Here is a 26,059-nt window from a genome sequence, read left to right as displayed (position 1 = left end):
ACAGCAAGACTGAGATTAATATAGGAAACAATTATCTGCAAGTCTTCTGGTCAGTTCCCAAACATTTTTATTCAGCTGTACCTGAACTTTGATTTGCTTGTTTCACCAGGAGTGCAGATGTGAGGAAGTTTTTGTTCAGAACATACAGGAGAGTAGCTATTCTTCATTTCCTATTTCAGACATGAAAGGAGGACTTGGAGAGGAGTATGGCTATCTGTCATTAGTAAAAATTTTGCTCCTCTTTAGTGTAAAAAGTTTCTGTCTTCCACAAGCAGAGGAAAATAAATGAGCCTTACCATAACTGGTCACTTGTTATAAATAAAAAGTAGCTTCTAAATAAAGCAAACACTTAACAATCAATCCACAGAGGGAAGAAAGTGGTTTTCAAATTATTACAAACAATCAAAATCAAAGTCTGCCTTTAGATATTTCATGAATAGAAAACAGGCTTAATTTATCAGACAATCGTTGGTTTAATAACAATTTACCTACCTCTTGTGCCTAACAAGTGGCACAATCCTAAAACATATGATTATTTATATGCCCTCTAAACCACAGACTACTTAAAAATAATTTTTATTTAACATAACTGTTTGTTACTCTGCAGAGCAAGTGAGAAACTAAATTTATTTCTGCAAAATTGTACATTGAATATATTACTTTATAGAAGTTATAATCAGACAGCCAGACATTTACCATCCCTTGTTGTGTTTCAGTTCTTAACTGTTGAAAGTCCACAAAGCAATATATGTTTTACTTTACCATTGTACTGAAAATGGATGAACACTGTTTGTAATGCAAGTATAAGACACACTAGCACAAGACCGCAATAAAACTCGATCCATATGAAAACAAGATCTTAAACCCTTTATCCTAATAAGACTTTCTGAGCATTAAATAGCAACTTTAATCCCTTAGTCATTAATTCTCCTATGTTGCAAATCTAGATGTAATTAAGAACAATGCATTGCTGCCTATGTGGTGAAGAAAACATCATGCTGACGTGACTGATTACGTTTATTTAAACTGGAGATATCTGACACTTTCCAGTGATACTTCATTCAATTTTTATTACTATTTTATGCATCAAGATAAGCTTTTAATTTCCCCTCTTGTGACCTACTTAAATAAAACTTAGGAAGAATCTGAGAAGCATTACATGAAAGAATATTGCTGTAATTTACAAGGCTATTGAAAATAAAATTGGGTTTAATATTTTCACTTACTATAACTATTGTCAAGGATTTCGTTAGAAAACCAAGTCTAAACTTTAACCATAGAATGTCGAATGCATACCTTACAAGTTGTTAATCAGAAAAAGAATTAGACTGAATAGAATATATAATATATCCTATTTTATTACATGGCCTTTCACTGCAGTAGCAGTAAGCTTATTACTTTATACATATTTTTTGTTTCTTTGTTTGTTTAAATATGAAAGATGATTTTCCCCATAGACAATGTGAGACAACAGTAAACTGAAAGTGCAAGGCAATATTTTTTCTTTCTTCCTTTCATTCCTAATCAGAATAGTTAAAATTCTCCTCACGCAACATTTGACAGTATTAACTAACCTGTAAATGTATAAATTTACCAAACAACAGGGACAACAGCACAGAAGTCAAACCCAAGAGAAATACCTTTTACAAGTATCTTGCTGCCTTCATAAACCTAGAGCTAAGAATAAGAAGAATTGTTTATATATAATATATCTGCGTAAACTTAGCAAACTCTCCTTTAAAATACCCAGTTCTCCTTTCTGTAGAAGCAGTCAAAGAACAATTGCCAAGATCTTAGTGTGGGTACCAAGGGACCATGTTTGCTGCCTGTAAAGATGAAACAAAATTTAATGAGAAATCACAGCTTAAGGGTATAGCTTTCCAGCTGGTTCTGAGGGGCCAGTCTAGGCCTGTACAGTTCCAAAACAGCAATCCCAGTGTCCAACCACCATACGTTCTTGTTGACTGCCTGCTGGCTGCATAAAGACCTAAGGCAGGGACCTATTTCACCAGAAGTGCCTTTCTGATGCATTATTTTCCTGTCAGATTGGATCAATATGTATGACTGCTACTGCCAGCTGAAGGCTGACAGTGGAAATACATGGTAAAGGGCAAGAAGGGGAATACTGCCTCTCATGACAACATTGTCCCAACAGCAAAGCTTAGAAAATTATTGCATCCTGAAGTTAACCTGGTAGGAGTGAAGCATCAACTGTCAGCCATATCTGAAATATGAGAGGAGGAGAAGGTTGCTAGAGAGAAGGAAATGATAATTAACTTCACATGAAAAAGGTGTGCTTTGAATTTTAAACTGCAGTTTTTCAGATGTGCATCATTTAGACATAGCACATCACTCAAAGATGACTTTTATTCTACCATATCTCCCAGCAGGAATGGCATTCTTCAATAGATGAAAAAATCAAAAGGTGAAAAGCATGATTTGCTGTCATTACCAAAATTATATTTATAATCACAGCCAAAGAAACGTTAGGAAATCACTTTCTCACAGTTCTGTTGGACTAGGCCTGACTCCACCTCTTCCTTATAGGCATAACATTCCACTCTTGAATTCTGACCTGTGTCAAGGAGCTGAAAACCAGCTGATACATATTTTAAATAGGTTATATTCTTTTCAGATATATTTTGTCATTCACCATGAGTACAGTGTACCTGGCAGTAGGGTGGCCTTATGAGCTGTAAATTGAGTGAAATTAGCATTTGAATCGATGCTGTGTGAAGATAACAGCCTGCAATAATCCTATTTAACAGCTGTTAATTGTCTGCTATAAACCACAGTTCAGCAAATTTTGATCACATAACTGAAATACCTCCCCCTAATATGAATGAAGAAAATATACCAACTGATGCACAGAAAAAGAAATGTTCGGAGATGCACATCTTAAATTTATTGTAAATATAGATTTCATGCAGATACTATATCTCCTAACTATGTGTAAATCATAAAATATAGTCTGTATGCAAATATTGCCAAAAAATATTATACAGAAATACATATAAAATGGCTTCTTCACTTATTTATAGGGAAACTTTAGGTTTGTATGTCTTAATGGCAAAGAGCATTCTTCAAAGTTATGATCATATGTTGTTAAGAAAATGTTTGTTTCAGTGTGTTGCCCACATCCATATGGCCAAAGACGTTAGCAGTCCATAAGCAATACCATTTTTTCCTACCGCAGGGAGACTTGTAAGGTAATGAAAACCCATAGTTCCAACTGCAGGATGAAGGGATACTTCTCCATCTTCTACTAACTCATTCTGCTCACATACATTGCTCAATCTGAAGCACACACTAGAAGAATGTATTATTCTGGAACTCAGAGCATCCTACAGGGGAAGGTTAAACTTCATAAACAGTGTTTAATCTTTTATCTGTAAGCAAGCAAGAATGGAACCCTATTGGTTGAAAAAAAAGATCAGAGACTAAGCATTAAGATATCCTGGCAATGAATGTGTCTGTTATAAGGACTCATACTCAACACAATGAGAAAGACATTTTCTTGTCACACACCTGAGGATAGCAGGAATCTATGGCTGTCTGTATCAAATGCTGCAAAGATAGGTAGCAAAATATCCATAGCTAATTTATCTTTTTCTAAGAACAAGTAGATATACTTCATCTTCCAGCTTCATGTCCTCTGTCCTGCAGCTCAGCTGAAAAGGAACTAGTATCATGGTAGTATCTTGTGGAGATGGAGGTAATTAAGAGGACTTTCCCCAATGCTTTGCTGGTAATAAGGATTTTACAGCACTGATGGTTGGTTTCCAAAAAGACTGGATGCCAAGGCATATATCAAATTTTTCTGCTCAAAAAGCCTTTGACATCTTAGCTTAAAAGGCTGAAGGTTGTCTTTTACTCTTTCATTTATCCAAGAGAACACAATTCAGAGGCAAAAGTGACAACTGTGATGTTCATTAATTAATCAGCACTCAGATAATTGATGGGGTATACTTTCCATGGCAGTCTTCCCAGGGAGTTAGACCTTTCTTCTATTCCTCCTTCAATTCTCAATATATGAGGTTTTCGAGATCTTTTCACCCTTGCAAAAAGAATGAAGTGTGGAATGGGCTGATCTAGATCACTCCTATATTCTTGTGGAAGCTTCCCTATCTCCTGAAAGTGTCCTCAAACTCTCTCTCAGTTGTCTTGTACCTTTCTGTTCCAAAGACTGTGCCATTATGATCACACTGACAGTTTCCATATATATTTTTAGTCAATAAGATGCTATTATAATATTTCATTTCCTATTTTTTATGTTTTTTTCACATAGTTCTTTCATTATAGTCTTAGTCAAGGCCCCAATCTTGGGTTTCATTCGTTCAACTTCTAATGTATTTTTTTTTCTTTAGAATTCCAACAACATAATTTCCGGCACAACATTTCACTTCAGCACTTACGTCCAATTTAAAGCTAACAACTGTCCCATTTACGTTCAGACTGGTAGTCTATTCATCACCTGCTACAATGGTGTCCATTGATTTAATGGAGGAATTCCTCTGAGCTAAAGAAGTCATCATTAAGCCCTTAACTAACCTGTGCATGCTCTACCAACATTTGCAAGCTTCTGCAAGGTAACGTGATCTATTGTAGCTCTTCAAACTTCTTCTCATTGCCAAATATTGCATCATTATAAGTTTCTTCCGGAGTATGAACAGCACCATCGGTTGGGATATTTAGAGAGGGTTTTTTTTTTCCTGAGGAGCAAAAAGGTAGGACACTTTGAACACGAACTCTACTTATCCCACTCTTTTCTCTAGTATTTGGGATTCTCTTGGTGAATGCTCTCCACACAGAATTCTGTCTTTCTGTACTGTCTTTTACTTTCTCTAACAAAAGGTAATTCTGGCTTTTTTCATATACTTGGTCTCTGAATGTTATCACAATGCAGTGTCTTGTCAGAGATTGTTTGATCAACCAATCTGCAAGATTACCTTTTTAGTCACAAAGTTCTTCCTGCTTTCAATTTTTTACTTTTGCATTTCTTTTGAAAAAACAGATTTATGAAAAGTTGCAATTTAACAGCAAAGGAACTGTTTCTCCAAACTTTGTTAACAGTCCTGGACTTCTGTATCAGGGCTTCCTTCTGTGCAGAATTGAAAGTTATGCAAACTTAATTTGTGTTACTCCTGGTATCACATACTGTTAATTAATTACCCAGTGCACCTGTTTTAGTAAGAAATAGTGGATAAAATTTCATTTTTCATTTATTGTGAGAACTTTTAATCATAGTTTTCCTATGAGAATGAAAAATTTCTTATACTGACCCAATCAGAAGTGAGAATACTAAGTGACCATCCCCAAATGAAAGGCACCCCCCTCATTTATAGCAGCATAATTTTGGCAAGCTCAGCTAACTGACTTATAGACAGATCCAGTCATGATCTCAGTTGATGCGTCACAGGCTCACAAGACAGTGGAACCTCTTGACAGGTAAGCATGTGTCATTAAAGAGCTCAGCAATGTATATTTAGGATACAAATTCAACCGTCAGTTGCAGTTCAGGGTTGTATACTGCCAAATATATTTATTGCTGCTAGTGTGTTCAGAATGCTGTTTCAGCAAAGTCACACCAAATTTCTCCAAGCTCAAAGTGCACCTGACGTGATGATACTGATGTTGGTTTGCATTTGAAGGAGAAGGATTTCAAGGCAAAGTGCAAGGAAGGTGTATCCCTTCTTGCTTCTTTTAGAATGAGTGACTCTTTGAGGCTGTCACAGGTTAGTGCACCACAGGGGTCTTCCTGTTCATGAAGTCTGGCCACTTCCCAAACCTTGATGAATCACCCCTTCAGCTAGCCAGGAACAGACATATTCCTGGAGTGGAGTTGCTTCACACACTTTCCAACTAGGAGACTGGGTCCAGCTATCACAGCACTTTAACTGTACAAACAATCTTGAGAAACCAACACCACAATTTTGTCACTGATCTCAGTTGTGAAGTCTCAGAGATGGATCCCTCATCTGTAATCCAGGAACCAGGCTGTCCTTTCTGCCATTTTAAAAACTCTCTGCCTGTCTTAGGTTAGATTTCTACATGCCCTTCTGATTGCTTTCCTTGAGTCACTTCCTTTAAAAACTGCCCACCAAGGAGGGAGAGGAAAATTGCTGACTAAGCCTGATATCTAGTACCTGAAGGTTTCTCTTTGCCTTTTAGATTAAGAATGAGGTGTGATCAACTGCAGATTTCCTGTAAATGGGTTGAAGACAAGTTTTAACTCTTACTTAAATACAGATCATTCAGGATACAGCATCATAGCTGACTGCGGTCAGTCCAAAAATGAAATAAGAAAAAAACCATCTGTCAGAGTGCTGACTTGACATATTGAGCAGCCGTACAAATACTAAGGCTAGCGCAAGGGAAGTAGACAGGAATCTGCAGCCAGAGATAGATGGTGGAGAGGACAGGACGGGACTTCCTGTCTCACTGGCAACAGAGTCTTAAATTGACTAACACAGGATCAGAAAGAGGAGCACTAAGGCAAGTGTTAATGTAAAAATATAACATTGTGCCCCCACATTTTTCACTGTAATACATGGACAATCAGAGACTCTATCATAACATTTTTCTAGGCAAGGAAAATAAACTAAATTATACAAAAGAAAGAACATCAGTAAAGCTACAAAATCAAGTACCCAGAAATGAAGATAAAACATTTTTCTTTGGAACAGAAACAGGCTAGGACCATTGTTATGCTTTAACTATTTTGCTTCTTGGTTAGGTTTGTGTCTAAGTTTCCTGTATCCAATTCAGATCCTATATACTTTTCTCAGAATTCCCAATGCAGGATGTATTCTGCACAAGGAGAGAGAAAACACTTTCTATAAAGGGTTGTGTTTATAAATACAATATGACTTATTTTGTCTGGGTAATTTTTAGACCATCAGGAATCAATATGCACTTCTTGATATGGACAAGAAACTGAAGATTAAGCTAAGAACAGATGTAAAGCACATCTACTACTTAATACCTGTAAACAGGCGCTCACACTACAAAAAAATATGAGAGGACGGGCTTACTGCCCACAGAGCTTCTTCATGTCTGGAAAGGGAGGAGGTAATTCATGGCAAATCAAGCTGATGTGGTATCACATGCGGTCATGTCTTTGCTTCTCCCAGGGTTACTTGTTTGTGTACGTGCCTTTCCTCTACCTCAGGTTAAATTCATCCAGGAGGAGGCAGTACTGACACACAAAGTCAGTCTACTAAGGAGTAGTACTGAGAGCCAGAATCAAAAGGCAGCTATTTAACCATCCTCCAAGGGTTTTGGGCAGACCCATTAAATCAGGGAAATGAATACAGCAAACTGTTTCAGCTCTCTGATGCGTGCAGTAGATTGCCCGAGTATGTTAATTACTGCCTTTGGCAGAATATATTTCCAGAAATGTTAACACAGAATCTGGAAGTAAAATGTCTCCTGGCACCACAACAGCATTTTCAGATACCACGCTCAGATGTGAAGCATTAGGACAAGTTGGGGCGGGGGGCAACAAAAAAAAACAACCCAGAAAGTATCGTGCCTACCAAATCCTGACATAGTGCTATAAACCTAGAAAAGTTTTCCACTACCAGCTAATCACATTACATCACAGGAGAGACATTCTGTGCCATCACCTATAGTGCTTAGGCACAAAAGCAGAATTTAGTCCCTTGACACCCTTGTTAGACCCTGGAGGCACACTTACCTCACTTTAGTTTCTGCCAATAAAGTCCTTTAAATTTCAGCCACTGAACAAGCACAGAGCGCCTGAGGCTGCTCAATACTAAGCTGGTTATTGTTTCTCCCATGCCAAGGATGAGAACAGTATTCATAGGCTAGGTTGCCACCATCCAGCTTCCCTGTACGGCCAAATCCATTAGGCAGGCAGGCAGGCCCTTTTGCTACCCACTGTCTGTATTTGCCATGTTTCCAAAACCCACAGAATAAAGGTTCCTTTCTTTTGACGCTGGAGACAGAAACCAAACCCAGATCTCCCATCTCTCAGAGGATGAGGTTAATAAAATATTTATTGGACGACGGAGAGAAGTGCAGACATTTAGGGAGCTCAGCTGTGCTGCAGGTGAGTAGAGACCTGACTCCAGAGATTATTATTCATAGAACATCAAACAGCTTCATCAGAAAAGACTGGAAGAGATAAACCTCAAAATAGTTTATAGGGAGACTTTTAATGATAAATGACAATAAACTAAATGCCAAGGGGCTGCTTGCATATATATATATTAAAAAAAAAAAAACCAAAAACAAACAACTTTTTGTAATTATTCATTAATTTCAACTCATATAATTTTAAGAGAGAATATGTGTTGCAAAACGCACAGGACACATGATTCCCATTTGGGTTTGTTTTACTATTTTAAGACTAAACTGATATTGTTAAAATCATAAAACGGTTCCTAATTCCTATCTGTTTCTCCATAATGCCTTCTAATTTACAGCAGCTCAGTAAGATCATAATCATGGCCATTTTGCTTGAATAAAATGGATTTAAGGAATAGGAAATAATCTCCCATGGCAGTTAAAAAATTAACCTATGTCAGCATGAGTGGCTTGAGAGATCTATACAATCTGGGAGTCCTGTAACCTAGGAAGGCACACAACACTAATCTTGTGGAGGTTACAATGATCCTGACAGAGAAAGGCTGCAATATTACCTAGTAGTGTACTTTTAGAGGGAGTAAAAGAATATATAATAGAAGTGCAGACACTGTCTTAACTGTTGCAGAGAACTAGTAAAATAGTCCCTTGAACCACCAACATGCTGCATATCTACCCAACTGAATAGACAGTCTTCAAGTCAGCAGCTTTAATTAGGAGGTAACTTTTAGATAAATTCTATTATGGAGTACTAGTCAGTACTATAAACAAGAGAACCCTTCCTGAATATCCTCTCCTTCCCATCTGTATTTTGACTCCTAGCTGCATTTGTGACTTTTAAGTTCCTTCTGTTCAAATACTGATAAGTACTTGTAAAGCAATAACAATAAATGCAGAAAATCATTAACCTATTTAACTTGATACTGCATCATGGCATAAAGTCAATTGGCCATGGAAATGTTATCTGAAAGTTCCAAAGCAGCGCTGGCTTTGGAAACAACATCAAGATTGGTTTAGGCATCGTCAGAGACAATCATACCAGCACCATTATGCAAAGTTATTAGGGGAACATGCTTTCAGTATGTAACTCAGATTCTTCAGATGAAGAAACTCATTTAAAAGGTCACAACCAAGCTCTCCTGAACATTCAGTTAAATGATGGGTGGTTTTCTTCAGCTTCTGCCAAGAAAAAGGAAAAATAGGGTAATTTTGAAAGTGTAGGTCATCTGTAAGGAAACACTGACTGTTCTAGCTGCAGACTAGACTATTTTAACCTTTCATTTTTTTTCCAGCAAGTCCCAAGCACTTATCTGAAAATAAGCCATGCTATTTACAGAGGTTAACTCCTCCATCTTTAGTTACGAAATATTTGTTAATTATAATGACTACTATATCCTTAGTGGAAATTGCAGAGTACAGGCTGCCCAGACATATTTTCTTATTTGTAAAAATATTTCATTTATTTAAATGAAAATCTTATTGTTTTAAAGAGGAAATCTGCTCAGTGCAGGTATTTCCTCCTAAAGTTTCACTTTTGTTTTTTTCTCAAATCAAAGTACTTTTAAACACAAAACATTTGAGCCACATTTGATAGTTATGTCAGATCAGTCAAGGAGGCAGTACAGATCCAGAGAAAGTTAGATTTAAATGAGAATTTAGATTTGAAGCATACCTGGGGCTAGGGTTCATATAGACATTTTGCAGCAGTAAATTTAATTACAAATTAAAGCAGTAGTAATATTCTGATGAAGATCTTCATCCAGGATGTTTACCTTTCTGGACACTGACATTTCACCAAACCACAACTACAAAACATGTGGATGTTCCAACATTCACATCATTTCCATAAATGTGGAGATTTCCACTTCTGAGGTTCCAGGTTTGAGTGTAAGCTTTGGAGATACAGTATAGAATTGTACAGAAATAGCCAAATGATCTCATGTCAAATTATACTCATTTTGCCTAGATTAATAACAGAATTTAAAACTCTTCAATTCCATATATGCAATCATTAACTTCATCAGTTAAAAAAAAAAAAAAGTTATCTACTTAATCTTCCTAAGGAAAAAGCATACTAAAGCAAATATACACTATCTCAACAGAATCTGAATTATTTCCAACAAAATATCTTGCTAAAGGATAATATTAATGTCCTCAGTTCATCTACTACCCTTTATGTGCACTCTATTAAGTGGAATGAACAATATGCAAAAGTGTACTGATTCCTTTTCTCAGTTAAGTTATGCCAGTTTTACAAATGTTTCTATCACACAGTCAAAAGGGAACATTGAAATTGCTGCTCACTACTATTACAGACACATGTCTTTCGATACTTGTGGTGCATTTTGTCCTATGGCACCGTTTTATTAAAGCTAAAGGATTGGTCTGTAGCATCTGTATGTAAGCATATGCCTTTCGCTCACTGGTAAACTTGGTTCACACTTTTCTATTACCTAACGGGCGTCTGGATGACTTTTGATACCAGATTCAATTTCAACTGTAGCAGTTGTAGCTCTTTTAATAGGTGAAGTCAACCATGAAGGCTAAGCTCATCTTGAATTTTGAAGTAGGTTGTGTTAGCAACCATAGCCTAATCAGCACAGCCTTGAACTATAGGCAGTTAATCTAAAAGTGTTGACTGAGTAAAAGCTGAGGATGACTCTACCCTAATATATCTGTACACAGTCCAAGATATCTGTAAATTTTAGCCTCAAACAAACAAACAAACAAAACAACGGAAAAACAAGTTAAGGATGAGGAAATGTCTGAGAAAATTGTTTCTCTTTAGAGAAGCATAGATACATAGCCAGTAGGATCTGCACAAGCAACAGAAATACAGCTGGTTTGTACACTTTAATCAATGTGGATCAGAGAGATAAATTCAGCTTAAATTGTCCAATCCAGGTAGAGATAATCCAAGACTTTTTGGATATTTTGGGTTGTTTGCAAGATCTTGCAGGTCATGTTTTCTAAAGAGTTTATGTTGAGAGAAAGGCAAGGGGAAAAGAAGAGGAGAGGACATGCTGTGTAACATCTTTGAGGTCTAATACTGCATTCAGATGAAATCCCAAATGATTACCAAAACTTCCTTGAAATATTTATTTTTATTACATTTGTGGTTACTTACTTCATCTCATGGTTATTTCTTTGAAAATTTGGAAATCAGCAACAATACCAAGACTGCTGAATTTTGAACATAAGGAAATAGTCTGAAACATTTCCCATATCAGGACTAACTCCTCATTTATTCTCCTTTTTGAGAGAGCATTGCTCTGCATGCAAATAGGCTGATGCTTACAGCAGCATTTCACTGATAGAATATCAGCATATGTTATGAATACTGATGAAATTCATATTCTCTTATAACGTAGCTCTGCATTTTTCCAATTCCATTGTTAGGTACCTTCCGATTCTAGCACAGGACGCATATATATGCCTTTTCTAACATTCATTACAGCCAGTCTCTCTCTCTCTCCTAATGTCTTCAATTATATTCAGCCCTTGTGTTGAAACGGAATCCCAATATTGTCAGGCTCACTTTAAAGGGCATTTGAACAATACCCAGGTTGTGTATAGAACTGTTAAAGGTAAAAACAAAGTAAATGAGATTTTAGATAAGATTATCATATTTTCAGAGACTCTCAATGGATTGGGATGCTGGATTGCCCTTAGTTACAATGCAAATTGAACATCCAAATTCCTTCCATGAGACTGAAAACTTTAGATAAATGTACAAAACCAGGAACACTTGAAATTAAAGTTGACCTGCTGCAGTATCTGGCCTCTGATCTTTTGTATCTTGGCATATTAAGAAATTTCCAAACCTTGCATCATCAAGTATTTTCTCTGCAGTTCCTGAGACATGACAAAGCTGAGTTTAAAAACCCTGTGGCACTCAACTAGGAATTACTTTAATTTCTGGGTTTGCTTCTGAACTATAACATTACCTAAGAATATTATTTTCTGTTTAATTTAGTTCATTTTTATAAAGAAAGCATAATTGATTTGGCAACATTTCAGTTTATATTGTAATGGTTTCTCCATAGATCTGCACTAAAATTGGTTTTCTGGTGTAATCACACATTTTAAGATTCAATAGAATTGCACTAAAACCCACCTGAGATTGTTGTGGTACTATATTCTAGTTTTCAAATGGTTTTAGTATTGAAAATTCACTATTTTTTCAAAAGGTGTTGAAGTAAGATTAAAAATAGAATTAAAAATAAATTCATAGTGCATAAACACTGAAGTTATTGTGTAAATATTTCCTTACTTTTCATCCCTTATATTCAGTAAAAGACTTCTGGTATAATTCTGTGCTTTCAGTAAAAAAACATTTACACTTCATAGAGGTGCATAGAAATTCATACAGAAGCAGGTAAAAGAATCTTTTTCTAAGTATGCAATGCCATACAGCCATCTGCATCTATCTGCATTGGCTTGAAAATGATAAGCTTTAAAAAACAACCTCCCTTCTGCTTGTAATAATTATGGCTAAAGTTTATCATGAAGGCCTGAAGTTCACGTTGTTCAAAAATAAGCAAGAAAGTCACATATTCACGTGACTCTATAGTTCAGACCTTCAGTTTTAAATAAAACCACAATATCTTGAGACTCTCCATAGAACTGCAGGTATCAGTTGCTGTGGATATGTAATAAATCACAGAGGGTCTATGCTGTTCTTGATCCACTGTTGACATTTCCAGTGGTTTAATTCTGAACAAGGAAAGCTATATAACCTTTGGGGCTCAGATGTGTCAAGCATGCATCACCTCCGCTTCTGTTCATATCAATATGGAAAGAGGGTCTCTGAAAAACACTTTTATGCAGAAATAAGCCACGGAAGGGACATATCTCCATTACGATGCTCCCTTTGACTACAGGACATTTCTGAGATCACAGGCCAGAACACTATTTCCCGTCAGATCCCAGGAAGGTACATGCAGTACAACCCCTTTAGAGTAACTGCAAAGGCAGAACTTCAGCAACATTAAAATCTCATATTGCTTTAGCAAAAGAAATTACTTGAGTAGCAGTTAACAAGGGGTCAGTTTTTTCCTATATGTCCCTCAGCACTTTCTGAAGATTATCCTACAAATGTTATTAAGTCCTTGTGAGTAAATATTCACCTCTCGTATCAGAGTTTTAGCTAACTACTTCAGGGGCTGCTAAGCCTGCTTGTTGGCAACCCAACCAATTCTAGTTCAATGTTTACCAAAATTTATGACACTGTTCTCCCCTAAGCTCAAGAACTTGGAACATTCTTTCCTTCTCTGCTAGCAAGGATGCCATATTAGAAGGTATGAACCAGTCAGCACTTCACTCCGAGTAACTGAGCATTGCTACTTTGACTGGATACTGAGAACGTGAATGAAAATACTTTGGGACTCAGGCAATGGCTCCTGAAGTCACTCCTTTCTGTTTCTATGCGGTGTGAAGTAAGAGCTTCTCCCCAACACAGCTCAAGTTCTGGGAGAAAGGAATAAGAGAAAATTAAAAGTTCAAGCATGTTCCAGCCTGATTGCCTCATCTGAAAAAGAGCTGTGGGAACTGCAGCCAAGTCATAGTGTAGCCACTTTGCAGCTTTCCCAATCGCCAAGATCTTTTTAGATCTTTTTACCATTTTTTAAAATGTTGAATTTTATTTTTTTTAATTTACCTTTTTAGCACTAACTGCACCTTAACATGCACACACAAAGAGAAGTATCCCAATCTTTTAGCAGCCAGATGACTCTCTGCCCACCTATGCATATATTGAGAGAACACTGCCATTTCCGATAAAACCAGTGTGTTTCCAAGTGGATATAAGTATATTAAATGCCAGGCTTACTCTTTTCTCCCACTCACACAAAACCTCTTTCTTCCTTTTTACTATTCTCCCCATTATGACCTTTTATTACATAAATGTTCTTGAGGTTTTGGGGTTTTTTTATTCTATACCCCATGACCAGCTGTAGGAAGAATATTTTCATGATCTTTCAATAGGACATGTGGGTGCCATAAAAATAAATGTGCTGTAGTTATGAGAAAGTTCAAATTATTGTTGGCTTTTTAGATAACTTTTTTAACAATTTTATTAGTCTCATCTCTAGTTTTAGCACTAAGTTGAAAGCTATTCCTCTAGTGCATATGCAAAGCCTCATCGATTCTGACAGTATGGCTATGCAAATATTCTCCATTCAAGTACCTTAATGAATAATTAATATTGTGCTTAGATATCTAGCTGAAAGCACCAATCAGAGGGTCCAAATAAATTGGATTGGTATTGAAGAAATTGTTCCCCATGCTCATCAAAAAGATTACTGTTTCTTTTAGAGAATAGCTTTAACAATATGAAATAAAGCCCTCTTGGAATAACCTGCTGATATCTGCATGAATAATCAGACCAGCTATAACTTATCTGTCATAGTGCTGGCTGGTTTTCAAAGACATCTTCTGTAAAGGTATTGTTTTGTAATGACAGAAATCAAACTGATTTGGGGAAAGTAACAATCTCTTTTTGTCTTACTTTTCCTTCATCTTTGAAATAGATACTTCCAGCATGCCAGTTTGAAATTAAAAACAAGTGAGCCATTATTTTACTGCAGGAAGGACAGAAGGTAGCCTGCCAGAAGTTGTCTTATATCAAAATAATTTTATTTTTTCTTGAAGAATATTAGAGTGCTCTGTGTTTATACCCTTCAACAATTTGGGTTTCCATGTGGCTCATGAATGATACACCTTTATAAAACTGATGCATGTTGGGCATACTGATACTGTGCAGAGTGTTTCCATGCTAAACACAGCTCTGACTGAAAAAAGGAAGCATTAAGGGGGAATATTGGAAGACATAGCTGTGACCAAAAGAGAGAGGAGGCATTTTTTATTTCCCTGGCAATAATTACCAGATACAATTACCAGCAGTGAGAAGTAACTTGCGCCTACCTAAAGATAGTGAAACCTTTATATCATCTCTTATTTTTAAAAACATTGAAACCAATTCTACGTAATTTCAGATAAATCCTGGCATTCTGGCCCTGTAGCAATTTTTCTAAGTTAGTCTGTGCAATCAAATGTAGAATGTTTCAAAACCAAAAAAGAGCATTCCTCCTTATCCAATTAAAGGGTTTTTTATTCTTGTGAAAGGGGATCAGAGAAAAAATGTCAGGTTTTACACCCTCTCCCCAGAATGAAAAAGGTCACCAGCCTGAAAAAAGTTTAATACTTCATCTCACGCAGTATACAAGCCTGTCGCCCTCAGAAACTTGGGGTTTTCTGCTCACGCTGTGTTACCATTTATTTGGATCCAGGAAATTCCAGAGTCAGATCCTATGTACTTGCCTTTCAAGTTTCCAATGTAGGAAAGGTTCTCTGTTCAGAAGAGGTGTTAAAACAATACTGACTTAAAGCACAAGTTTTAGACCATCTGGGAGCATACAGCCTGTGTCCTTTCCTGAGAAACACAAAACGATTTAAGGAAATAGAGCTGGGATCCATTTATGTGGATGGACATCTGCATCCACGAAGCTGTTCCGAAGCCATACAAGTCTCAGCCCACTGCGTAAGTATATAAAGTTGACAGAGTGCTTGAGTAGAATTACTAGAGTAAGTCACACTGGAGTAAGACCTATCTTGCATCAACATCACAGATAGCTTATGGATTCAACACTAGTGTTATTACATTAATTGGGCAGCAAGCAGCTGCTGTTATGTTTTAGCCATCTCTGCACAGCACTGTCAACTTGGACATCAAAATATAGGTTAAAAACACAACAACAGAAGTAAAATTTTTAAAAATGGCATTTCTAACATGTAAAAGAATTACATGTAAAAAGAATTAGTTACTTTTATGCAGCATCGTTTACTTTTTCTATACCCTCCTCAAGACCAACAGATTAGTATAACAGATGATGGATGGCCACTCCATACTGTCTGTGTTTACTGTACTGTAGCACAATTACACAAACATCTGTGCTTGAAAACTTTGCTTTTCTATTGTGGGAAAGCACTTCCATCGCCAAAATGAAAAATTGAGCTGGCTTATGAGAGGCAGCTGGTTTGTTTCTATGCATACAGGATTGCTGAATGGGAGACAGTGGCTGAATAATGCTTAAAGAATTTTTATGAAAAATATATATGGTATTTCAGTTTCTTCTGTTATGTAATTTTTGCCCATTCTACAATTATGTCTTTATAGCTCATTAAAAGAGGAACCCAAGTTTTTAAGGATGCTATTAGAACACCTGTAAGAACAGATGAAATAATGTTATATATAAAAAAATATAACATATAACGTTATATAAAAGCATATATAAGAGTTTAAAGGCAGTAGACACCATTGCAATCATCAAAGTTCTCACAAGTGTCTAGTAACTCAATATCTGGTAGAGTATACATCTAAACAGACATTTCGTCTTAAATCAAAGTTTTCAAAGTAGGTAGGAGGTAAGAAGATCTCACATAAAAGAATTAAGAACATGACCTAACTTACTGGAAATTACAGAGATATGCCAAACTGTAGCTAATATATACATCGGCTAAACAGTTTTTTAACAGTGTTGGAAAACTAAAAGCAGATTTAACTTTGCACATCAGCAAGTCTTTGGTAATATGCCCAATCCAGAAATTTAGATTGTAAGAAAAAAAAAATTAGAATCAAGCCCAAACACATCAGCACTCAAGTGATGCAGACCATCACTATTTTAACAATTCATTTTAACAATTTTTGGAAAATTACTGGAGCATGGAGAATTTTTGTTGGTCTAGATATAAAGATAGCTGGTACACTTTACCTTCTTTTACACCTAACATCAATAGGATTTACTGGCAAGAATTAACTGAAAAGTAGTGAAAATAAATTACTATAAGGAGACAAAGCCTTGACTTTGACTGTTTCCAATGTTTATTGCCATGCTTAGAGTTCGCAGAGTAACTTTGGCACTTTCTAGTCCTAACGAAACTTCAGATTCAATTCCTCTTTGTCAATTTAGCTTATAAGGTGTAAAGCACCCTTGATTTATGCATCCTCATCCATAATCATCACTGAAATTGTAAATATTTTCTTGATGGCTGTCTATGTTGATGATCAAATGAGACACTGAAAATGACATCTTATTTTCACTGCCAGACCAAGGTATCCTAGCAAGAGCAGCAAATAAATTGTTTTCACCACAATGAAGTGTGACAAGAAAAAAAAACAAAACTAAAGGGGAACAAATGTATGCAGGCATTGGTTTTATGAAATATCTCAACTATTGAATGAATTGGTTAAGGCTAGTATCTTCATGTCTGAGGAACAATGCCAAGAAAATTAGTGTAAGATCAAAACACTACGCTGATATAAGATTAAAATATCATACCAGGTTCAAAAGCAAAACTGCACCCGCTCCAGAATGCAAGAGTTAGCAGGGGCACTCCTGTCTAGTTCTGTGGTTTTCCATCCAAGAGGACATCTGAATATATCTGATGGAGTTTTTTTGATTAAAAGCAGAGCTGCATAACAATGAAATTAACAGGTTCAGTAACAGAGCAACAGGTGCTCCTGACAAGTAACCAAAGCCATGCAAGCTGAAAGCATCTTGCTCAACTTCATTCCTAGGCACACCTTCATTCACCCTTTACAACTCAGCCTTCATGCAAATAAACATGCCTTTAGAAAAAAGAGCACAGTCATAAATTTAGTTAAACAAAGCCTAAAACTTTTGCTTTGACCAAAATTAAAAGTTCAGTTTGCTTACTTTGAGAGCATTTTAAAATCCATTTATTTCACTTTTTTTTTTTCCTTTTAATGTAGGTCATATTTCAAACAAAAAAAACATAGAGCAAATAAATAAAGTAGCTGAAAACATCCAATATATTTTCCAAAAAAAAAAGGCAAACCTTTTTTTATACAACAACAAAAAAAACCCCAAACCCCTCTTCTTGTCCAGCCCTAGATGGAGGTGCTCTTTTCCAGGCACCATGGCATTCTTAACTGAAACTGTCTTTATGAATAGATGTCTGTAGTATCATGGTAGGACTGCTAGTTTGATTAGACTACTGTCGTGGTTTAACCCCAGCCAGCAGCTAAGAACCACGCAGCTGCTCACTCACTGTCCTCGCCCACCCAGTGGGATGGGGGAGAAAATCGGGAAAAAGAAGCAAAACCCATGGGTTGAGATAAGAACGGTTTAGTAGAACAGAAAAGAAGAAAGTAATAATTATAATGATAACACTAATCAAATGACAACAGCAATAATAAAAGGATTGGAATGTACAAATGATGCGCAGTGCAACTGCTCACCACCTGCCGACCGACACCCAGTTAGTCCCTGAGCGGCGATCCCCTGCCCCCACTCCCCAGTTCCTATACTAGATGGGACGTCCCATGGTATGGAATACCCCGTTGGCCAGTTTGGGTCAGCTGCCCTGGCTGTGTCCTGTGCCAACTTCTTGTGCCCCTCCAGCTTTCTCGCTGGCTGGGCATGAGAAGCTGAAAAATCCTTGCCTTAGTCTAAACACTACTTAGCAACAACTGAAAACATCAGTGTGTTATCAACATTCTTCTCATACTGAACTCAAAACATAGCACTGTACCAGCTACTAGGAAGACAGTTAACTCTATCCCAGCTGAGACTAGGACAACTACCTATGCATGTAAACAAATGTCTTAGTGCTGCTTCGCATCCAAGGACAGCCTACCAATATGCCAGCTCCTCCAAACACGATGATGCCAGCAGCGCTGAGATTCATTGCCCACCCTTCCCACTCCAGTCTCCTCTCTTTGTGCCTTCCACTTCTGTCAGTTACTACTATCATTTTGCAGCTGCTGTGGTAATGAGCTACTCTGTTACCTCTCATGCACATATTCATCTTTCGGTCAAACTTCACAGGCATACACATGGCTTTGTACATCTCCCTGAGCAGGCAAGAAAGCTGCCAGAATCCATGATCATCTTTCAGATGTATGCATTATTGGCAGAAAATCCCTCTAAATGATCCCCTATTAAATGTCCTTCATCATCATACACTGTTCCTCTGCTCACAGTTGCATTTTCCCTAGGGAGTACACAGGACACCAGTTTCCTCAAGAAGCTGTCTAAGAAAGAGTAACAACTCCTGAATCTGTAACTAAAGTCACATGCAGCTAAGGCCTGTGAATTCTCTGAAGTTGTGAAAAACATTCTAGAAGAGATGCTATCCTGAAAGGCAGTAGAGCAAGGGAGAATTTTTGTTATTTATTTATTGGCCAGTTATGCTGAGAGTTTGTAACTTTTGGTGAAGATGCTTTAGCTTTGCTTACCCTATCACAGAAATTTGTTTAGTTATTCCAAAATCAATTCAGTCATATCCCTCCCTTGCAAGCCACTAAGAGCTGAGACTGCAGCCCTGACCTCCAATGTAACCCTGGAGGCATGAAAAACATCCTAAAAGATTATGTCAGTGCACTGACCTTTGAAAATAAACAAAAAAGCAATATGTCTTGGCGGGGGGGGGGGGGGGGGAGCCAAAACTCAGAAACACTACAAAAGGACACCCCCAAACCCTTGGTGGGAGTGGTTTGTTAAGAGTTGCTGTTTAGAAGGTACCTTGCTTCATTGAAACGTCCCTACGTGGACACGCTAAATGCATGTACGAAACACTCCAAATATGAAAGATCCTAATTTTGAATGACACTCATCATCATACTGTACTTCTGCATAGAATGTGCAGCATCTTCTGGAACAGCAGCTTAACAAGATCAGTGCAATTATAAATTTCTGTGCAGTGGAACTAAGGTTATTTTGCATTACATTAATTTATTTTTTAATGCGTTTTGCTCCTTTGCTTCCTCTGCAGACATAGATCACATTCTAGTTATTTTCTGCAATGGGTTCATTATACTGTGCTTAATAACTCAGAGAACCTGGCAATTTTAGTAGCAAGTATTTTTAATTCTTAAGCATAGCATAAATGAATAAATGCATTTCCCGATACATGCATTCCTTCAAAAAAGTCGAAATGCAAAGCACTGATCTGTACTTGAAATTATTTTTCCTTCCTCTCTCCCATTGTGTCTTTGCTCTCTACATAACACAAAAGAATAGGCAGAAACCACACAGGCACAGCTGGATTTCAAATAGCTATGTTTACTAGCTAGGTACAAATATGCATGCTTAGGTTCATATGCATACTGCTGTTCTGGCTGGCTTCTGGTAGCTACTGCAACAAAACACAGCTCTCAAACTATTTAAAAGGCCCCCAAACTATTTTAGTACTCAATTCCCATTCATTCAGTAATTTAAAATGCCACAATACTTCAAAGCTCTGGAGTCAGAACTGATCTTATCACTTGCACTACAAAACACATACAGAAAATGATTCCAATCCACCACTGTAGCACAACAGTTCCCAGTGACACATGCAGTTATTTTGCATAGGTCCAGGGAGATAATTCTTAAAGCCACCTTAAGTGTACACAATTAATTTGATTTTGAAAGACAAATTGATATAGTATGCAGTTAATATTTAATTTCTTCTAGAAACATACAAAACCTGACAAACTTTGTCAACCAAGATTTCTCTGGAGATCAGACAAAAAAAAGGCAAACAGGAACACCTGACCAAAAATTGCAGCTGGGACTACCAAGCAAGGAGACATGTGAGGCTCCAGAGTTCAAAACTTTTAAACCCACAGCTCCCACCCCCCATACAAAAGCTTTTGCCACTAAGTCCAGAGTACTCTGGGTTCTTTACTCCTAATTTTTCGCATGAAACTTTCCTACTACTAAGAACATTTTCAAGAAGCTTTGTTGAGGAAGAAAAACAGCCCTACATAAGAAATACTAAGAACCTCAGGGTTTTCTGAGTGCATATCATACAAAATTGCTGTTTAGAACACACTTGATATCACAAAATATTTATATTTTACAAGGGATGGGGAAAGTTAACTGGATAAATGGGAAAAACCCCACAGCATTATTTGTAGTGTCAATTCTAGATGATATTTTTATTTATGGTCATTTTTTGTCCATGTGGAACAAAGTTCCTGATCTCTTGCAAAGTTTTTCCCAATCTTTTAATGCTCTTTCAACAACAACAACAACAAAAAGGATATCACATCTAACTGTTCAATCTAAGGGCACCTTCTACATCCAAATGTGCTTCTGTGGAAGCTTTGCTGTCCAAAGACAAACAGCTTTAACTTCAATACCTTCAAAACCACAGTGGGAGAGACAGAGAATGGCTAGATTTTAATCCTTTCTGAGGTTAATTCCATGTGATCAGTACCGTCTATTGTCTGTACATTACCTCATCCAAGGTAGCTTACAGTGCTATCTTCAGAAGGTTTTGCCCTTCTATCATGCTTTATTTTATTTCCCTAAAGCTGGTTCAAGTTACTTCTGATCACACTTGCTATATCTCTTCCTTAACTGGTGAAAACAGCATGCTTATGAACAAGACAACATTCAAAGTTTTCCCGTTTTGGAAACTGCATGAAATGCTCACAAAAGCTACTTTTACTGCAAAAGGCAATGGCTTTTCACAAACTCCCCTGTACCTTCATATGCTATTTCTCCAACCTTAGATTTTATTTCTACCAGCTGTTGCCCTAGTGATTTTGCAGATGGCTATATGGGCAGATGGACTGGAAGTTCATGCTATAAACATGCAGCAAAGGAGAACCCATGGTTTTGCACTGCTTCAGTTACCAGGATCTGCAGAGATGTCAAAGACATGTTATTCCCCATTTGGCAATATGCTTTGATTGCTAATTAATGCAAACAGCTTGTTGTCTACAGTAATATACAATTACTTCTCAGTGACCAAATGGCTTACAACAATTTCAACAAGCAGTTCAGGAGCCAAAAGCATTCCATAAATAAGATGCTGACACTAAGCTTGTGTACTTTTATTTAAAGATGTAATATTATAGCCATCTGGAAAACTGTTTATTTAATAACATCCAGCAACATGGGACTTGCCACCTGTTAACTGGCAAGTTATCAGCAAAACAGGTAGCCAAAGGCATGAGTGGATCCAGCATTCAGGGCTAGGGAGAAAGAAAGAGACAGTGACGACTTTTTTTTTTTTTTCTTTTCAGTGACAATGGCTTTCTTTTGGGGCCACTCATTTTTGGAAAAAAACAAAACAAAACAAAACACAGTCCAATTTCTATGGAAAATCATCATGGAGTAAATCCAAGCACTGGAAAGGTATTTTACAGTGTCAGTGAGAAACAGACCTCTTCCTTCCATCTTTCTTGAAGAAAGCAGAAGAGGCTGGTTAGAGTTTCCAAAATGAATGCAAGACAAAAGCCTAAAGCTTGGACTTAGCTACAAGCTCTGCAGACCAGTGATGCCATTTATTGAGAACATGGGTGGCTCTTCCTCTCCAGCACACATCAATCTATAGCAGTATAAAGAGACACTCAAACAAGCTTGACAATTTAGAGCAACTCCATGATGTGGCATGTGAATGCTAATTAACTTCTTAGAAATTTTTCCCCTGAGGCCGAACATTTTCTGAAGTGGCCTTCTTGTAGTAAACACATCTGAAAACAATCCTTTCAAGTGCATGATTCATGTTCTGTGCTCACAGTCCAGTGTTCCAAGCAGAGAAATCCTTTTACAGAACTAGATGGCCAGAGAAAGGGAGATAGCACAGAACAGAGCATGAGCTGGATTTTCCATTTGATAAATACGTATTTAGGATCTAACATATATTGCACCTGTACAGAAATTCTGTCTGCAACCAAGTTAGAGGTAAGATACCCTGCCAGGATTTTAGGTTACATTTTTAAGTAGGGTTTAAGTCATCAGAGAAAACACCACCCAAGAGCTTCTGTCTGCATTCCCGTTGTGCCACTTCAGTCTTTAAGCTCTAGAAACAAATTGTATAAACAGCAAACAGCAGTAAACAGGGCAACATTATTGTATCCAGACTTGTCTGTCTTGTCTCCCAATAGCAAAGTCCTCACTACAACAAAAGCACCTTTCCTACAGTCCTGTAGCTGTTTGGACAAAGCTGCACTGGACTACTCTAGCTGAGGAAATACACCTACATCTACTCTTGAAATCTAAAACTTTCTCTAGAGCCAATGCAGACCCCTCTGGTCCTGGTAACAAGCAGTGCAAGAATAGATCAAGTGCAGTTATTTTACTACCACAGCATCTAGCTCCTGTCTTAGGCTAGATGATGGCATGATGGGACACTGCAAAGTAAGCTTGGTCACCACTGATGTTTGGAGTTATGGAAGCAGCACAGGCACAGAAGATGACTTGCATTTTCCTTGTACAGTTGTATATAAAAATATATGTATTTTAATTACATATTATTTTCCCTCTAATACACTGAAACTTAAATGCTGGAATTTTTTAGACTTCTTGTTCTGAACACAGAATGGGAAGTAGTTGAAAAAAATACATGATCAGTTTGGATATATTTACTTTGAATATTAACATCATACTAGAAAATGTTTAAAAGTTCAGAGTAGACAAAAATGCTGGAGGGTCTTCCGCTTTCCATAGATCATCTTATATTTGCATATTAACAGTAATTCTGACTAATGGCTGCCATGCTGCTTTAATCCTGCATTAAGTCTGAGATTCATATATACATACATTCTGCTTCCAGGATCACTGCCCATCATAGTAACTGGCAGTACCTAACACATTTAAACTGCGTTAAAGGTAGTAGTACTATCCATGAGTGAACAGGTTCAAGATGAAATCAGAAAAAGCTGCTGTAATGAGGTAGTCTGTGCAGAAATAAGTTTCAGTTGTTATCCTGTAGGATTTTTTTATTGTGTTGAAATTAATGTTATCTTAAAGATTTCCCAATAATGAGACAGAAATCAGACACAGAAAAAAAATTTAAAAATAAATTATTCTACATTACAGCAATACTAATATTTGCTTTGTATGTCCTTTCTCATGCAAACCTAAGAAACTTCTAATATTTGTCTTATTATTATTTCATACATACTATAAAACATCTTGGATTGCAATATTAAGTGCACACATGTATTTCTTAGAAGTAAAGATGCACTCATAACTATATTCATAGTAAAGTAAAGAAATGAGAGAAATCTCACCAAAAAAATGATAAAAATAATATAAAGCTAATTCACGCAAGTCTCCAGCTTGGAAAGAAGGCGTATCTTGGAACTACTGGGTACCATCAAATTGAATTTTCAGGACATGAACTGTTCAACCAAACCTTACCCTGGCTAAAGAACCAATTATTTTAGAGTTGTCTCCCCTTCATAAATGCACATTAAAAAAAAAAACAGCAAAGAAAATAATCTTCAAATAAATAAGTTTTCAGTAGTACTACACTAAGCAGTTTTTAAAAAGGGAGCCCACACAAATTTTTCAAACCCACTAGGCTTTGAAATATGCCACAAATAGCAGAAGACTGTCATAAGGCTGCAACTCTGGAACTAAAACTTTCTGTATTAACATATTCTTTTTTAAATGCAGAATAAATATCGCATTTTCTATACAATTAAATATTGCCATTTCTATACAATTATCTCTAGACCACTCATCCCTGTGAAATGAAATTTGGAAATGTTTTTTTAACTGCCCCACAGTATGAATGAACCGGATATGCAATTATGATATGAGGAGATGTGGAGATCACATGGGAGAGATTGTAGTTGAATACCTTCCCAATATTAACACCACATCAGATAGGTAAGATAAGTATAAAGAGGAAGCAACATATGATTTAATTGTGGCACATTCTCAACATCATGACAGAGTCAAGTAGTTCTGACCAGTATATGTTCTTTTTCACACACTTTTCCATAAACATGGGAACAGAAGTTCATACCCATATATCATGGAGGATAACTTTTCCTCCCACAGATCTTTCATTTGTTATTAAACAGTGCTTTTCTATTCACGGTAGAAATGCTTTTCCACTAGTTGTAACTGTTGACTGCTGTCTGTCAGCCAGCAGATCTGAAATGATAACATGCAATTTATGTAACCATTCTCTTAGTACCAGTGAACAACAGTCAAACATACAGTCCAAGAGAAATCCACCACTTCATGAAACTGTATTTGCACAGAGTATGAGTTAGTTAGCTATGGTTACAGTCATTTAAAAAAACCAAAACAACAACAAAAAGAACCCCAACCTTCAAACCAAAGTGTATTTGCTTATAATTTCTGGGCAGGAAGAAGCAGCACATGTGGCAAGTGGAATACAAGTATCAAATTGTTATTCCGCAGCTTTAAAGAAATAGGCCTTACTGAAAAAGAAACATGTACCAAAGTAAATGTGCTTTCATACTGGCAATGTTCAAATATATCACTTGCACAAAGTAGAATCAAACTTTTCCAGCAATTTCTAACCTTCCCCATTTCATTTGTGAGCAAGGCAATCTGAGATGCTGCTGACATCTAGGAATTAAGTTCTGAATCCCTAACCCAAATAATGCCATGCATAGTTTTGAAGCTGCACCTATGTGTAGTGGCACAAAACATCTGCAAGATGTACAAACACTAACTTGCAGGGCTCAGTAATGCACAAAACTGTATTACATACACAGAGGTATCTTTAAAATACCACTCAAACAATCATCACAAGGGGAGACAAGGCAACACTGCACCCTACAAAGGAGAAAATCTGCTTAATGTAATTCTAATCCTAATCTGATTCCTTACCTGCTTCTCTCTACAGCCATAAATACTTTCTCTATTTCCTGTTAGTAGCCCCAATCTGAGCACCATTTTTCACCTGTTACTGATGCCTTCATCAATCTCTCCCTTCTACTGCAAGTACTACATTTCTAGTTACCTTGTCAGTGGAGCTGAGTGTTTTTTCTAGTCTACCCACCACCCTTTTGTTAAAAGCATTATTCCCTCCCTTGCTGTGCCTCATTTAAACATTCAAACTGACAGTCTATTAGGTGTTCTGGTGGCAGCTTCTTAAGAGATTGAGGCCTTTTGTGTATCAGCCACCTGACACACAATCTACATGTAGCAGGGAGGTGACAAAG

At 37.0% G+C, this 26,059-nt stretch overlaps 1 long non-coding RNA gene across 1 annotated transcript in view; it reads right to left on the bottom strand.

Moving 5' to 3' along the window:
- LOC115341622 overlaps nucleotides 1-26,059 on the bottom strand; it is a 298,778-nt gene that overhangs the window by 120,391 nt on the left and 152,328 nt on the right. The gene's annotated exons all lie outside the window — the stretch shown is intronic.

This window comes from Aquila chrysaetos, chromosome 5 (genome assembly GCF_900496995.4).
Source record: "Aquila chrysaetos chrysaetos chromosome 5, bAquChr1.4, whole genome shotgun sequence".
Lineage (NCBI taxonomy): Eukaryota > Metazoa > Chordata > Aves > Accipitriformes > Accipitridae > Aquila > Aquila chrysaetos.
The sequence above is the reverse complement of the archived record's forward strand: the minus strand, read 5'-3'. Positions and strand labels throughout refer to the sequence as shown.